Genomic DNA, 18,017 nt, shown 5'->3' with positions numbered 1-18,017 from the left:
TGAACACAAGAATGCTTTCGATTGGACGGTGCTGAAATGTAAAACATATTTAATGCTACACAATAGAGAGCACGTATCTGCACATTTTGTTTGTCATGAGAAAAACACAAAATGTTTCGGGATTTGGTTAAAAAAAAACTCACTTGTAGTGCTTTTTTTTAGTCCAAGACACAGGAAAAATATCTTGGATTTATACAAAAGAGATGCATGCTTTTCATTGGACGGTGACAATATGTAAAACAGTTTGTCATTGTCCAGTGAAAAGAATGTACCGTAATTTCCGGCCTATAAGACGCGACTTTTTTCACACGCTTTCAAACCTACAGCTTTTGCGGCGATGCAGCTAATTTGTGCATTTTTTCTAACGGCCGCAAGGGGGGGTACTCATGTGGTAAAGGTAAGAGTGAGACCGCTGGAATATAAGTGCCAAGGAAGTGACTTTTACCGGTTTGGTCTTGTTAGTGCTGCGCTAGTGTGTTAACTGCCGTGTCTCAGTGAATTTTACCGGTATGTTTTTTTTTCACCGGCCCTGTTAGCGTGGCCCTAGCGCTAGCGTTAGCGCAGCGGTGCTAGCATTAGTTCACAAAAACAACTGACACAAATTGTGTACGACTAAAACGGAGGAAACATCCGAGCTGTATGTTTTTCATTTGACGGCAGTGAAACGTACAGTAAATCACATTTGAGTGTGTCATATTAAAAGATTAAAATATATTCCTGCCTTTCAGTGAAAGAGTGTAACTGGAACTGTTTTGCAGGATAATTTAGTGGATGCTGATGAATTAGCACTTGAATAATGGAAATAGTTGCAGTTCATTTCATGTGTATGGTATAAAGTATTTATAATAAATTTGAGAACATATGCTTTTCATTAGACTGCAGGAACATCCTATAGAAAATGTTTTTTTCTTTTCCTCTGAAATTGAAATCCTATTTAATGGTGCTGAACGAAATTCATCTTCAGTATGACATGTAAATCTTTGTATGTTTGTTTCCAAATTGCTGCCAAATGAAATTTTCTCTCCCTTTTGGGTACAAATTCATCATTCACGCTTTCGAATCTTGAAATGTTTCTCCAAATTTTGTGGATTTTTTTTTTCTTTTTATCCAAAACACAGCAAGCAAGGAAAACAGCTCTCTCCTTGTTTCATTAGGACCTAGATATTTTTCCATCTCCTGTTTTTCCATGTTAGCCCGTCGCAGCGTCTTATCTCGCTCAGCTACTTTGTTTATTCCTCCAAAACGAATCCTTGCGAGGGGGGGGGCTCATTTCCCAAAGCAGATGAAACCGTAGCGTGGGAAGAACCGTACGGCTGATAAGGTTGTATATAAATTAGCGTGGATTTTTAGGTTAAAATACTTGTAAAGATAAGAGCGACTCCTTTAAATTACACCTGAGACGGGCCTGGGCGTAGGCTGCCATTCCGCGGCCGCCCACATAAATCTGAGCATGAGTGCTTTGTGGCCGCCCGGGTCACTCGTTCATGTGGGAAAGCAGAGATGAGAGGCTGAGGGTCAATCTGGGCTAAGCCCTGCTGGTGCCAGCGGACTCCTCGGGTTCCCCCTACGCCCCGACCCCCACACCGTGAGAGTGACGACGTCATCAGACGCCGTGTACGAGGACGCCTTTTTCGTCCAGGTATGTTGTCGTCTTTCGCTTTGAAACAACTGTTACAGAAGCTCGACATAAAAAGATTAGTCAGCAGCATCGACTGTTGGGTTTGGAGGGTTAACCCGAACCCGTACCCCAAACCTAACCCTAACCCAGTTGAAGCTTGGCCTCGGAAGCGTCAACATCTAAACCTGCCGCGCGGTGACTCTGTGCCGTTCGAACAGAGCAAGGCTCAGAGAGCCAAAACGTAGTTATTGACAGGTCACAGCGATTGATTGATTATTGATTTATTTATCGTTATTGATCAAGTTATTGATTAGTGATCGATTTTTGATTTTTTTTTCAGTTTTTGTTGTTTTTTTCCAATATAAATTGTTGGTTTTTTTTTTTTTTCATTTTTTTTTTTTTTAATCTAAAAACAGTCATTTTTGATTAAAATACTTATAAAAACTACTTTATCACTATAAACACAATTTACATTCAAAAATTCATTTACAAATGAATAAATAATTACTTTAAAATATAAATACATTAAAAATGGGCCGAGATAGAGATGAGGGGTAGCAGACCCTTGTCGTCGCCGAGACAACCGTCAAGAGCGGAGAGGTGGAAGGGATGATGGGGAACGTCGGGGATAGGACCGTGCAAATTACTCCCGATCCTGGGACCGGTACTTTGGGTATCAGGATTCCAGGAGATGGAGTACTCGGACTCCTTGGTGTTGTGTTGATAGTGCTTAGTGTATACTAGGTCATAGTCCTTGGTTGAAGGTTGTCTAGAAATAGACCCCCTACCCTTTACCCTAAAGTTTCCTTAATCATAATTTTGCTTACGTGCATCCTGATCCCTTTTCCCAAACCGTAACTCCCAACCTTAATGTCTACCTACAGTACCCTTTTCCGATCCCCTATCCCTAAATCCTATCCTTACCCTGAGTCCACTTACCTTTTTCCCGATCCCCTTTCCCTAATCCTAATCCCTATCCTTATTTATAATTTGGCGGTTGGTCATAAAAATATGCAATTCTGGAGGTTGCGTGGAACGCATAATTTGGAACATTGGCGTATACAAATTCTAAAAAGCATAGTCGCTTGTTTAAAATTGATGAACTAGTCTGATTTTTTTTTATTTCAAACGTCACAAATCGGGAGAGTAAGCAGCGCCTGAGGAAGGCTTCAATAGCCGAAACGTTGCGCACGGGCTAACTCGCTGGGAACAATTGGATGGCGGGGTTTGGTTGTTAGTAAATTTATTGATTATTTAATTAATGAATTATAGAATTGAATATGTCTAAATTTGGAGGTTGGTTGGACTCTAAATAGAGTTAAATAGGTAGGAGGTAGGCACACATAATTTGGTGAATTGGACATGACTAATTTTGGTAAGTTTAATTAATTGGTGGGAAGGGGGGAATGTTCCATTTTGCTTTGTTAGATGGGGTTTTATTGTTTTGGGGAGTTTCTGAGTCGGAGGGCCCGTGCACCACCCCTCTCTAATAGAGGGATGGGTTCATCCTCAAGCACCTAACCCTCCACAAGTAGATCTGAATGTAAATGCAAGTCAGAAACATCAGTTAGCCATGTTTTCTAACCTCAAACGCGCACATTCATCTGGCTATTTTCTGGGAAATGACCGCGCGATTGCGTCTGCGAGCGACACGCGCGAGTATAAACGACGTGAACGAAAGTCCGCAAGCGTCGGCTTTGGCAACGCTAAAGTAAATGGAGGCTCCGTGATGCATGGCCCGCTGCGAATGACAACTAACTCAGGGAGGGGAAATCGATAATAACGGGATTCCTAAAAGACGGCAATAGCAGTCAGCAGCGTGGACAGGACCTAAAGCGGTGCACAAATGGGTAAATGTGTGCTGCACGGGATTCTGGGAGCCGGTCGGAGGCGCGATACCGCTACCCTGCGCACCATTTTCTCATTCCGCCGGCTTTCGCGTGTCGACTCCGCTCGGCCGTTTGTCCGCTGAGGAAAAACAGACGCCTCCTCTGTTGCCTTCCTCCACCTCCTCCCCCCCATCTTCGCTTTCAACAACCCCCCCCCCCCCCCTCCACTTTTTGCCCCTTGGGCTTTATTTTTATGGCAGGGCTTCTAGAACACGACCTCAGTTGTGCATTAGATGCCATGCGAAGAATGAAAGTCACAAAATCGCGTCCAGTCTTCACGCAAGGTGGAATGATAAGCGTACAAATGCGAATTTACGCCGCCATCTTTACACGAAAAAGCTCCGGGGCGTCGGCGCGATGCGAGCGTGCCAAGCGCTAATTTGGGCTTTTTTCGGATGCGAGGGAGCTGCGCTTCCTTGTTGGCAAGTTGAATGCACCGAAGTCCCGATTCGGAAGAACCGGAGGCCGCGATGCCGGGAAGGCTGCGCACATTTCTTCCAGCTGTGACGTGCAGGTGAATGATGTCAGGGGGGGTGGGGGCAGGGGGAGCGGAAAAAAATCCCCGTTCTTCATCCGCAGGGTCAACACAAAGTGACATTATTATGGAACATTATGTAAAATTGTCAAAAATAGCCGGGTTGTGAAATTATCCATTCATCCATTTTCCTTCCGCTTATCCTCACAAGGGTCGCAGGGAGTGCTGGAGCCTATCCCAGCTGTCATCAGGGTACACCCCGACCTGGTTGCCACCCAATCGCAGGCCACGTAGAAACGAACAACCAATCGCACTCACAATCACACCTACGGGCAATTTCGAGTGTCTAATTAATGTTGCATGTTTTTGGGATGTGGGAGGGAACCGGAGTGCCCACCCGGAGAAAACCCACACAGGCACGGTGAGAACATGCAAACTCCACACAGGCGAGGCCGGGATTTGAACCCCGGTCCTCAGAACTGTGAGGATAACGCTCTACAGCTGCACCACTCGTGTCACCGCTGTCATATTATTTATTTTACATTAATAATTTGGCACTTTAGAGTAGTTATTTCACATGTTTACATAATTCAAATAAATAATATTTTTTTTATTTTAATAAAATGTGAATGCAATATGTATGATATAACAATATTATATTTTGGGGGGGTGGCGCGTATGATTTATTCGTGTAACATTTTAAATAGGTAGCATTTCATGTATTATTAAAACTATTTTAGCCATCTAGTGGATCTGAAAACAAAACACGAATTACATGACTCAGCAGGAAAAAAACAAAACCACACCGTTGACATTTGAACTGGACTGCTCAAATTCCATGATGATTTATGAACTGCTTATCTTGACAACAAAGCCTAAAAAAATGTAACTAAATATTTAATATTTTTTTTTCAAAATGTTGGTGTCCAAATTGACGTTTAATTCTGGAAAAAAAACATCAAACAATAAAGTGAGCTCGTCGGGAAGCTTTAAGTGATTAAAAGGAGATTATGATCTTAGACGGAACATTGTCCATGTTGCGCCCACATGACATCATCGCAAGGGGCTTCGTTTGATACGTTAACATTTACAGCACTTCCTTTATCAAAATCAAAAATCCATCAGGCAAATTTGAGCGGCATGAGCGTTCGGGCCCTCTTCCTGCGTCTGCTCGGGTTTCCCGAATCTCGAGGGCCCAAGTATCTGCTTTCATCGCCATCAGCTCGCGGGCCATTTTTTATTATTATTTTTTGTTGTTGTTGTTTTGTTTTTGGTTGATATTTCAGCGCTCGTCTCGTTTCGTGCGAGCCGCAAAGCGTCCCGCTTGGGGAGGACGGTGAAAGCTGCCAGTAAAAGAAGATAAATGGAATGACGTGGCGCAGAGCAGAAACCACATCCTTTATTACACCCCAATGTTGCCTTTAAAGTCATATTTGATCATACATCAAAAGCGCACGCTCTCACTTCTACATATCCTCCACTGTATATTAAACCAAAAAAAGAATATCAAGAACAAATAGTTAGAAATCTGTTCAAGTGAAATAATTTGCATACATTCACTTAAAAATAAACCAGAAATAAAAAGCAATTTTTTTCAGTGCACTAAATTAGAAATATTTTCACTTATTAAAATTATATATAATTATAATGACACAATGCACATTCATTGAATCAAAGTAAATAATACAAGTAAAACCAGAAATGAAAGAAAATTTTAATATATGAATATAAAACATATAAAAATAATTCATCCAAATAAATGATGCATACACAATGCACATTAATTGAATCAAAGTAAATAATACAAGTAAAACCAGAAATGAAAGAAAATTTTAATATATGAATATAAAACTAACTAACTAATATAAAACTATAAATAATTCATCCAAATAAATGATGAATACATAATATACATTAATTAATAAAATAAAATGTAGTAGTGGTAAACAGTGGTAAGTGGTAAACAAAAAAATCTAAATATCCAATTGTTACCAATAAATGCATTCATGATTTAGAAAATACAAAAAAATGAAAACATCCATTAGAATCACTTATAAATAATCTACTATCTCTCAATCAAGATGTAATTCCAACACAATGAACAGTAAATTAAAAGAATAACCAACAAAACAAATGATTAAGCAATGAATAATATGAATACAGTACAATACGTATTTTTGTAAAGGCTTTGAGACGAATTTTAAAAATAATGAATGTTTGAATACTGACGGTCAGACTTGAGTACTTCAGTTTAAAATACGACATCAAATAGACACAAATAAAAATAAAACGGCATAAAATCGCGGATGACAGCTATGTTTGTTTTAATCTACCCATTTTGGGAAGAAGTTCAGATTATCCAGTAATTTCCTTTCTCTGTAGGGTATGTTTTTGTTTTGTTTTTAGGGCGGGGTAGGGCGGGACGTAAGGTTTTATTTGAGAAATGTCGTGAACGTGAGCTGCCCGACGTTCTTCACCTCCCTCGTGAGGGTTGTACATTATCCAATTTGTAACCCATTCTGGTCTTTTTTTTTTTTTAAACATACAAGTACCGTGCCTACACTCCCCCAATCCTCTACATTATCTGAGAAACAAGTACCCCCCCCCCCCCCCCCGAATCCTCTGACGAAGCCCCATGTTAACCTGGACCAGCAGAGCGCCCCGTTGCACGGCGTAATCCGTCTTGAACGTCTGGCCGCCGAATCCGATTTTTACGGCTTGCTTATACATTCCTGCCGCACATGGTTTACATACTGGGGCGGCGGCGGCGGCGGCGGTGGGACTGGAGGAGTGCAGCGGGGGGGGGATTCGTCCTAAATCAGCTGGCAGCTCCGAGCAGCTGGGATAAGGTGGGAAACTTGTCATCGGGGCACCACCCCTCCCCGCCCCCACCGCAAACCTGCGATAAATGACACCCCGGCATTAGTGGATCACAACATTCGGGGCTGATTACATCACGACTGTGGAAATTCGATTTCAACTCCTGTGGCTATCGAGCACCACAAACCCGCCCACCCCCAACGCACTTTTGGGTAAAGCCCCCCCCCACCAACCAACTCCAACAGGTTTCCATTCATGAAATGTTCCCATTCTTGGGTACCCTCTGTTCTCCACCACCTCTCCCAGATTCCCGTTAACAAAAAACTTTTTCCATACTCAGAGGGTTGTGACGAAAGAGGGGGGCGGGAGAGTCGGGGGGGACGGGGGGGGCGACCTGGCCACCGCTTGCCGCCCCTCCCCCTCCCAGCGCCCACCCCGTGGAACCCGCTGCTCGCCACATTTGTTCGAAAAATGGATTTTCTCTTTTCAGGATCTTCTACATCAACTCATTTTGCTCTTGGGCATCATTGGAGGCAGGTTGTGGGGGCTGGGGGTAGTTGCTGGGGGGTTGACCCCGGGTACTCCTCCATCCCTCACAACGCTCCCCATGTTCCCATTCATGAAATGTTTCCCCGCGTGGAAGTTGCCGTCGGAGGAGACGGTTAGCGAGGTCGTCAGGTAATGAAGTGGACTCCCACTGCGGCCTGCCCCCCCCCTTCACGTGGGACCCCTACCCCCTTCGTCTCGCAGGGTTCATGTGACTTGAAAGGAGTCGGACCTTAACCTTGAGTGTGTACCCTCCCCTTAGGATCCAGCTTGTAAACACGGTCCTTCTTGGAATTGTCAATCCACTGCCGAGCCCCTGAATCTCTTCAGTTTTTACACACCTTTGGGTACCCCCTGACCACCTTCTACGGTGAAATGTTTACACAGGGGTCCCGATAGCGGATAGGCTATCTAATGAGCGAGAGTCGTCAAGGACCCCCCACCCCCACTGGCCGCCGCCCTTCACGGTGGGACAATTTCAAAGCGGTCCAAGTTCCAGGCAAGGACCTGCCACACAAATCCTCCGTTACCTCCTGCGCCTTTAAAACCTTCTTTCATTCATGTTAACAGCTCATAAATGGCCGTCCACGGCTTGAGCCCATCCAAAATAAGTGCAGGCCCTCGGCTTTTATACTTTAATGCTAATCACCCCTCGGGATTTTTTTTTTTTTTTAGTTTTAATAGCCACGGCTTTAAAAGCGATAATGTTAGCCGCCGGATAAGGTTGACGCTCTTTAAATCCACAGAGTTCCAAAAGTCGCGGAAATGAAACGGATGCGTAAAACGATTTACATGACAAACGGCGCACGAAAATGATGCCAAGATACGTTAGCCGTGAATCTTTCTGAATCGTACAAGTGAGTGTGGATCTCAGCCAGAAACAATTGGACAAACATAAATGTGACTTTTTCTCGAGTTTGCTAGTTTCTGTTTTTGCCGCTTGAGTCATAATGGAAACATTTGCCCCCCTCCCAACAAAATAAAAAATGGTAAAACTCCCGTCTTACTTCATCCTCGATGATTCAAGAAGGCGCAAGTCAAGACAACGTTTTCAGTCATGACTGAACCATTCCACCAAACGGAATAAAAATTGGTACAGTCCTGTCATTTTCCAAACCTGGAACTAAGTGGCCTTAAACCATCAACTATAAACGTGGTGCTCCATTTTTTTTAATCAACTTTTTGTTAGAACCTTTTCTATTTTTAGGTTTGAGTGACAATGGACCCATTATGTCCACCCCAGATTTCCATTTTTTTTTTTAATGGTAAAGTCCCACCATTTTACATTATCCTCGAAGTCGCAAACTAGCTAGCTAACAAACATGTCTTAGTCCCAATGACACAACTAATCCGTAGTTCCCTTGTACTACGAACCAGGAAGTAGCCTGCTAGCAAGCCAGGACAAATATGCCGCTTGGTGAAGTTTTCATTTGGTTCAAATTTATTTTCTGCTTTTGCTGTTTGAATCACAAGTGCACTTTTCCCCTTGCTACAGAGTTAAAAAAAAAAAAAATCCTAGCTTGTTAGCATTTCCACCACCTTTCTTTCCAAAAGTACTTCGAACCGCATTTTATTTCCCAAACATACATTTTAAAAATTGATTTTGGAAGGCGTTATTTTCTGTGTTTACCGTTTTGAATCACTTCCACTGCCCATCAATAAAAATTGGGAGAGTTATGTATTACGTCGTCGTCTCTGAGCCAGGAAATAGCCTTTAGCTAACACCTACAAATACTGTAATTTTCTTCCCATTAAAAGCAGTTTTACAACTTCCTGTGCGAACCAGGAAGTTAGCTAAAGGACGCTGTCGTGTGGCTTTACACCCGAAACCAACGTGTAAGAATTCGACTTTAGCGTTGTGCCTTTTGACTTTCAAACTACCCAGTTAGCGTTTTTGCCAAAAAGCACTTTCCTCAGCATTTTTCAAGAGCTAGCTATTGTATATCACTTCACTCTGTTTATTTTCCCATTCAACGAATCCCCACTCCTCTTTTTTTCCCCCCGTCTCCCGCAGCAGCAGCAGCAGCTGCTACTCGGCTGACGTAAGGAAAAGAAAAATCGTCGGGATCCGACATCCTCCCCGGGGGGAGTCCCGCTTCGGGAGAAGAAGATTTTGTTGTTGTTGTTGTTGTTGCACGCGGAAGAAGAAGCGAAGTGAGTTTGTATTTCTTTAAATGTCTTACGAGCCAAAAGGATGTTAGCTCATTAAAGAAAGTGGGGGGGGGACCATAAATCTGTCCCCCCCACCCCCCCGCCTTCACTAGCGCCGCTTCACATCTGGACGCTAGCTTCTCTTCTTCTTCTTCTGCGAAGGATTTATGGGCCACGTCACTATTTGCCGCTGGTACCGCCACCTCTCTCGTTCGGGACCTCGGCCAAGGCCTTGATACCCCCCCCCCCCCTTCCCGCCCCCCTTCCGACCCCCACCTTATTCTAGATACTCGTGTGAACGGGTGCGCCGTCTGCTTACTGGATTGCAATCTCGCCGTACGGTTTAATTAGCCGTCGCTGCCTTCGAGCAAGTGTGAGTCATTTGAGGTTTTGGACATGGAGGGATCAAGATGGAGCCTCGTAGTATCCAGAAGTCTCTCGTAATAACAGCTACTTGATGTTTTGGGGTTTTTTTTGGGGGGGGGGTGAATAAAAAGCGTCAGCTAAACATTGAGTCAATTCGCTAAATAAAATATAGATCATAAATGTTGGCTGGCAACCAGTTCTGGGCGTACCCTGCCTCCCGCCTGTTGTTGTTGTTAAGCGGCAAAGAAAATGGATGCATGGATTTATTTACTTGCATTTATTATATCCATTCATCCTCTTTCTTTGCCGCTTGTCCTCACCAGGGTGTATTTTTGTCACAAAGCCTTGTTTTGCCTCCATAAAATACCACAATTTTGTCAAAGAATGTCACAGTGAAATATTTTGGGACCAACAATTTACCCCTAGAAATGCAACACAGATCGCAATTATCTCTCTAGCCCCCCATTTTCTTTGCCGCCTATCCTCTCGAGGGTGTATTTTTGTCACAAAGCCTCGTTCTGCCTCCATAAAATACCACAATTTTGTCACAGAATGTCGCAGTGAAATATTTTGGGACCAAGAATTTACCCCTAGAAATGCAACACAGATCACTATTATCCATCCATCCCGCCATTTTCTTTGCCGCTTATCCTCACATGGGTCGCAGGGAGTGCTGGAGCATATCCCAGCTGTCAACAGGCAGGAGGTGGGGCACACCCTGAACTTGGTTGCCAGCCAATCGCAGGGGACCTAGAGACAGACAGCCACATTCCCAATCACACCTTGGGGCAATTTAGAGTGTCCAGTGTCCATTGTTGCATGTTTTTGGGATGCGGGAGGTAAATCGGAGTGCCCACCAGGAGAAAACCCAGCCGGGCACGGGGAGAACATGCAAATGCCACACAGGCGGGGCCGGGATCGAACCGGTGTCCTCAGAAGTATGAGGCCAACGCTATACCAGCTGATCCACCGTGCCGCCAAGCAAATAAATAATAATAAATCAATCAATTTGCTAAATTGGTAAAACTGAGCGCTTGGTCGCAACACCCTAGCTCTGGCCCTGGTTGTCATAGTAACAAAGACTGTTCCAATCATAAAACATTTCGGAAAATATCGCGCTACGTGCTATATTTTGCACAAGCTAAGAGAGAAGAGTCTATTTCTTTCCATTATTTCCTATGGGTGACCCCCCCCCCCCCCCCCCCTTGTAGATCCAAACAAATGGACACCAAATGTTGGGTAACACAGTGTAGCAAGTTCTTTATTCTATTTCGGACATCAGGGGAGCTAAAGCCCCTCCAGAAATCCTCTCTGACAAGCGGTAGTTTGTCTTGGGTCGGGCGTTTTTAAGCGCGTCTCCCCCCACCGACCCCACACCACCCCCTCACGCGTCGAGCCCTCCCTTCTCCCACGGTCCGAGGCGGCCGATAGATCAGCGGCCTGACAGCGGGGGCGCTCGTGCGCTCGCGTCGCGATGTAGGCAGGTCGTGATGTAGCGACGTAGCGAGGCCCCGGGTCGGAATCCGGCGTGTACGTGTAGACGGGAGCTGGCGAGCCCGCGGCCTGACACGCAGCGCCAGACGCTTCCAATTACCGACACGACCGTCTCGGGCCGCCGCTTTTTGCCCTTTTGACAACGCAACCAGCCCGGTGATATATACGCCCGCCCTTTTGAAGCTTTGGGGATACCTGCCCTTTTTTTTTTTTTTTTTTTTATAGACATTCAAAAAAAAAAAAAAAAAAAAACCATTTAGTAGATTCTGTGATGAAAAAAAAAAAATTCTCACCAAAAATTGCCGGTTCATGCTTTTTTATTAGACTGGATAACCCACCAAACATATTTTTTATTTTAAAAATGAGTTTTTAAAAAATGCGATTTCAGTTAGAAAATGAAAAAAAATTCAAATTTAAAAAAGAGATACCTGCTTTTTCTTGAAAAAAAAAAGTTTCTTGTATTTTTGGTCAACACATAAACTACTAATATATTAGTACATGCTTTTTGTGTGAAAAGATAATTTTTTTGATAATCAACACATAAACTACTAATATATTATCCTAATATATCTGAGAAGCTTGCTTTGTAACTTTTTATATAAGCTTTAACTTCATTTTTTTAATTCAAACATTTACAAAACATAATAAGAATGGTAGTACATGCTTTTTGTGTGAAAAGATCATTTTTTTGATCATTTTTGCCAGGTCCTTGATATTGTAGTAAAATGTATTCAGATTTTTAGGGATACATGCTTTCTGTGGGACACTGTTGATTGATCAATGTATAATAACAAAAATTTGATGCAATGTATATATATGTATACATATATATTTTTTTATTTTTCATATGAAAACAAACCTCAAAAGATCCATTGTTTTTATTTTCTGATTTAATAAAATAAAAAAAAAAACTTTACATGGTGTTGACTCGGAATAAAGAAGCCGCTTTGGCTCTTTTAGCCACTTATCGCTATTAGCATGTAATACCTTGATGGAGATCTCTTCCTCCTCCTTCTTCTTCTTCTTTTTCTGACCGATATCTTTCTCAAATCTTTTTTTCGTGTGTGTCCATTTACGGTTGCCGCAAGCGTCTCTGTCTCCCGCCAAGAGCAGTTAGCGTGGCGTAGAGCAGATGCGCGTCGCACAAAGGAAGCTTTGCCTTTAATGTTATCACGGCGCTCGTGGCTAATGAAGATAATACGACCGCGCCGCATGACAGGGACGCTTTTATTACGTTTCGGGGGCCATCCGTCCTCATCTTGACGGATCACTCTGTTTTGTTTTGTTTTTTGATTTTTTGCTTTTATGGCGGTCGACGCGGAGTCTGCCGACGATGATGCGGGCGCATCTGTTTTGCCCGGGGCGGGCTGGTGGGGGCTCGTTAGCAACATTAGCCTCAGCTAAGTGCTCGCTTATCATCCGGCTTTGTCGTAAGGAGAATAGGGACTCTATTTAGTCGCTATGGTAACACTGCATCCCTCATTTTAGACTACATTTAAAACGTTATTGTTAGCGTTGATGCTAACCGATCTAATAATGGAGACTGGCTGGAGCTAACTTGAATATAGAGTTCTAAATTGGAAGATTTCTTGTGGTGTTAACAATAAAATCAATATTTTCCTTCATATAATGATACACATTTTTTTTTTTACAACTCATGCAGACAAATCTGAAGGGTAGCGTTAACAACGATGCTAATGTTGTGCAACAGTAAATATTTTGTCCAGAAATGTAATTTTTAATTCATACTAAGCTTCTTACAAGCACTTCACGCAAGTAAGCGGAGGAGGGTCAGTGACAAAGCAACAGTCAACACTTTTAAACAAACAAAAAAAAAAAAAGTCAAATTTTGGAAAACAAATTACGATTCTTGTGTAAGATAAAATGTTTACACAGCCCGGTCCAAACAGATGCTACTGCTAATTCAACAAGACAATAAATTGGGGGAAAAAACGGATGTAACTTCTCACTAAAATGGTAACACTTCTGTATCCAAAGCAACCAGTAGTAGTGCATCATTAGCATTAGCATTAGCACTAATGTTGCTGTTCAGACCTGAGCTACTGATGTGTGTTAGCACGAGCAGCAATTATATCACACTATAAATGGAGTTCTGTTCAGATTTGTGTACAGTGCTTGTAAAAAAAAAAAAAACGAAAAAAAAAAACCACTAGCAATAACGGAAATGCAACAAAAAAAAAGTGATCACACACTTAAAAAAGGCATAAACCTTTTTTTAAAGGTTAGCATTAGCATTTGTGGCGTTTCTCGAGTTCATGCTTGTAAAAACGTCGCACTAGAAGATGCAAAATGTTTATTCTTGTACATCATGTTTTAAAACAAGCACATTTTAATTGAGCACATGTTTTGTTAGCTTTAGCATGACTTTAGATGCTTGTAAAACTCCCCCCCGCACTAAAATCGTCAATGTTTATTTGAAGACACGAAGTTATAACAAAAGTGAGTTTTACTGCGCAGCAGAGGGAACAAATGTCTCTTGTGCATTTAGTGCTAGTCTTAGCATTAGCATGATTTTAGAATTTGTATTTTTATGGAATTAAATGCAGTTGCAATAGTTTTGTTCAATCAGCTATTTTAAAATTTTTTGTTTCAGTACATTATTAATTAATTTATTAAGAATTATTTTGTATACTTAATCTATAAGCTGTTTACATTTTGTTTTTACACAACTTGTATTTCATTTTTTTAAAAATTGAGTTTGGTTGCAATTTTTCAGGATTTTTTTCAGTTTGGATGTAATGTTTTTGTTGAATTATTTTAAAGATGTTTTATATAGTCTTTTATTTTAAGGAATTTTGCTTGCTTGTAAAATTTTTTGTATTAATTTTGTTCTCCATTCATTTTATTTTTTTGTTATAACTTTTTTTGGGCAGTGGTAATATTCTTTGAATTCTGAAAGGACTTTTAAGGAAGTTTGATGGAGCATATTTTTTACAATTATTTTTTTATTTTATTGATCCATTGCTTTTCCACTGAGGGATTCGCATAAAATTATTACAGATGCAATATTTGACATTTATTTATTCCTTTTTTTTTCTTTTTTTTTGCTGTTGAAAAAGATTCCAACAGGGGCTTCAGGAAAGCCGCCCTTTCATCCATTTAAAGCCACAAAAAAGTAAGAGCGTTGCGCCTCGAGGAGTGAAAGTCTCTTTAACGCTCGCTGGAGCGCGTGTGACGGCTCCCAAACATTAAACCATAAACTCTTCCCCCCACCCCCCACCCTCACTACCCCATGCTTGTTTTTATCTGGTACATTCCGACTCTCTCGCTCTCCGTCTGTGTAAAGCTTGTTTATTTGAAAGTGCTGTAAAATAGGAAAAAAAAAAAGTTCCAACCTGGTCTGGAGTCATAACCAGGTACTCGCAAGACCGCAAATCTAAATGGGGGGCTTTGATGTGTCTGTTGTTATTGCTTGTATCAGTGCTTATCAGGCCTCCCACCCCAGGGACAAAAACAAAACAAAAAACGCACCTCATCCTCAACACAGCATCATTCCACTATTACTGTTTTGCTGGCCTTTTTTTGGCAATTTTTCCCCAACTTTCCCCCACATCCTCACCTTCATCCATCCATCTATCCATCCATCCATCCATCCAGAGGACCGCCCCCCCTCCCTCCCTCCTCCCTCCCCGCACCCCCCTCCCATGATAAGGATGATGGATGGGGCAGAACCGTGGCTCCAGCCAAGAAGCCCGGCAGCTTCCTCGCAGCTGAGAGATACTGAGAGCGGACGTGGGGGTTGCCTATTTATTTGGGGGGGTGCTTCCTAATGAAATGAAAGCGTGCAAAAGACAACAGGAATCAAATACAAATGGAATAAGATTTTTTTTTTTTTGCAAAAGAATGAAAAAATATATATATTTTTCCAATGAAAAGGAAGAACTTTTTCCTCATGTCACTACAATCTTTTTCCGCAAAAATATTTTTGAGATTTTTCCACCCTAAAATTCTAAACTTTTCAAAAAAACAAACTTTTTTTTTTCTCTTGGAAGAAGATTTTTTTTCCTGGTCATTACATTTTTTTCTCATGAAAATGATGAAATGTTTTATAGAATTTAAAAAGAAAAATAATTTTTCCAGTGAAAACAATCTTTTCCACAAAAATATTTTTGCGATTTTTCCACCCTAAAATTTTAAACTTTTCCAAAACAAACTTTTTTTTTTTCTTGGAAGAAGATTTTTTTTTTCTGGTCATTACATTTTTTTCTCATGAAAATGATGACATGTTTGATAGAATTTAAAAAGAAAAAATATTTTTCGAATGAAAAGGAATATCTTTTCCTCATGTCACTACAATCTTTTTCTCCACAAATATTTTTGAGATTTTTCAACCCTAAAATTTTAAACTTTTCCAAAACAAACTTTTTTTTTTCTTGGAAGAAGATTTTTTTTTTCTGGTCATTAGATTTTTTTTCTCATGAAAATGATGAAATGTTTGATAGAATTTAAAAAAATTCATGAAGAAATTATACATTTAGGAAATATTAATTTTCAAAGGAGATGTCACATAAAATAATATATATATTTTTTTACAACTTCTCAAAAAATGCTTTGGTCTGCATCTGAGGTTTTTTTTTCTAGTTTAAATTCTGACTTTCCCCAGCAAAAAATATATTTTTTTTATTTCCTTCACAAGATTCCAACAGTTTGAAAAAAAAAACAGCATTACTCTTGAAAAGTGATTTTTTTTTTAAATCTATATAACAACTGAATTTTATTTTTTGTAAGATTCTGACTTTTTAGCTTCAGACTTTGACCGTTTCTGCCTGGAACCGAAACATCTGGTGCACTGGTCCAAAAAGTTTTAAACCATGGACCAAAAAAAATGCGACTGAATTTTATACAGTTTGAACATTAACACTGCAGTCAAATATAAGAAAATTGAAGAAAAAAAAACTTCATCCCTCCATTTTCTTAGTTGCTTATCCTCACGAGGGTGGGATGCAACGCTGGAGCCTATCCCAGCCGCCATCGGGCAGGAGGCGGGGTACACCCTCAACTGGTTGCCAGCCAATCGCAGGGCACATAGAAACGAACAACCAATCACATTCACAATCACACCTAGGGGCAATTTTGCGCGTCCAATAAATGTTGGATGTTTTTGGGATGTGGGAGGAAATTGCAGTGCCCACCTGGTGAAAACTGAGTTTTACTTAAAAGTTAAATACAAATGAAAAAAAAAAAAAAAAAGTGTACTAAATTTTGAAAAGTTAACACCAATTGAGCATTCATGATTCAGGAATTCTTTGGCGAGCCACTGGGGGGTCAGTGCGCTACACCTTGAGAATCACGTTTGTAGTTCCTTCTTTTCGGAAAAAGTACGTAGATCAATTCATGTTGTCCCAAAATACGACTTCCTGTCCATATTTTTATTTCGCCACTGGTTAGTGTAACGTACGAGACGTCGGCACGCAACCTCGCGGTCACGCAAACCCGTTAATGATTTGTTTGTGTTCGGAGAAGACGAATGGAGGAATGTTTTTGATGGCTAATTTTGTGAAGTTTCGGACATTTTGTTTTGATTATGAACGGGAAAAGATAGCATTTCCCACGCATGCACTTTTTCAAGATGGCGGCCCAGCTAATGAGAATTCCGATAAGATAATAACATTCTACTCTTTTGACATTTTGACAATTTTTTTTTTCATCGCCGTTTGTTCTGATTTCCACGTTCTTGTCCATTTTCCAGGGGGCTTATCCTCACGAGGGCCGCGGGGGTGCCGGAGCCTATCCCAGCTAAAGGAGGACGACACCCTGAACTGGTAATTTGCCCTCTTCATTTTTTTTTTTCTCATTTGCGCTATGCAAGCTCACATTAAATGCAGAAAAGTGTTGCAAACAATTTATCAGCTAAATCTCGCATTTGAACCGGGGTGTGTAGACTTTTTATGCCTACTTCATATGCAGGTTTGCCGTATAAAATGTCTCATAGGGAGATTTTTTTTTTTTTGTAATGTGCGTGTGCGGCTGTGAGCTTTTATTTCCCAGAATTCCCGCCAAGGTGCGTGTCGGTGCGATGATTGAAGTGTGTTTACGGCGGACGGCTTAAACATTTACTTTTGTGCGCTGAAGGTGAAAAACGCGGCAACCTCTGGACGACTTCACGCTGGCCCGCGCACGGCGCCGACATTTACGAGGGAGAAGCGGCGCGTGACGACGCACGAACGCATCCCGCCTGAATCATCGGTTGGAAAATGGCTGCAGACCGACTTGTGAATGCTGTATATGAAGATGAAAATGAACATTTCCAATTTTTACTCCAAGCTTTGCAATGTGCCACAAGCACACAGATGATCTTAGCCAAAATTGCAAGACTGAATAAAGCCGCCCCAAAAAATATTTTTTCCCCCCTGTAAAAGTAAAGTAAAAAAATCCAATGATTTAAAAATATAAAAAAACAATGATGTTATTGTCTTTAATAGTATTTTCCTGAGAAACATCTTTTGAACATTTTTTAATTCATTTTATTACCAAAAATGTTACGTATTTTGTTTTGTAAAAAAAAAAAAAATAAGAATCGTTGACCAAAAATCTGCTTTTTGAAAATAAAAAATTCTCAGCTGTTTTATCCGCATGAACTAATCAAATTGTTTCTAATGGGAGCGTGTGAAAGGAGAAGAGCGGTGGACCTCGAATG

The 18,017-nt window shown here is 41.2% G+C and overlaps 1 long non-coding RNA gene across 1 annotated transcript; it reads left to right on the top strand.

The window, feature by feature from the left end:
• The first annotated feature begins 9,168 nt into the window (after window positions 1-9,168).
• Window positions 9,169-17,930, top strand: LOC133492107 (uncharacterized). Its single transcript, XR_009792556.1, has 3 exons — window positions 9,169-9,502; window positions 17,070-17,142; window positions 17,453-17,930. It is a non-coding gene; the product is annotated as an uncharacterized LOC133492107 (long non-coding RNA).
• Window positions 17,931-18,017: the final 87 nt, after the last annotated feature.

The sequence above is a fragment of the Syngnathoides biaculeatus genome, chromosome 18 (genome assembly GCF_019802595.1).
Source record: "Syngnathoides biaculeatus isolate LvHL_M chromosome 18, ASM1980259v1, whole genome shotgun sequence".
Lineage (NCBI taxonomy): Eukaryota > Metazoa > Chordata > Actinopteri > Syngnathiformes > Syngnathidae > Syngnathoides > Syngnathoides biaculeatus.
This window is presented reverse-complemented; position numbering and strand designations above follow the sequence as displayed.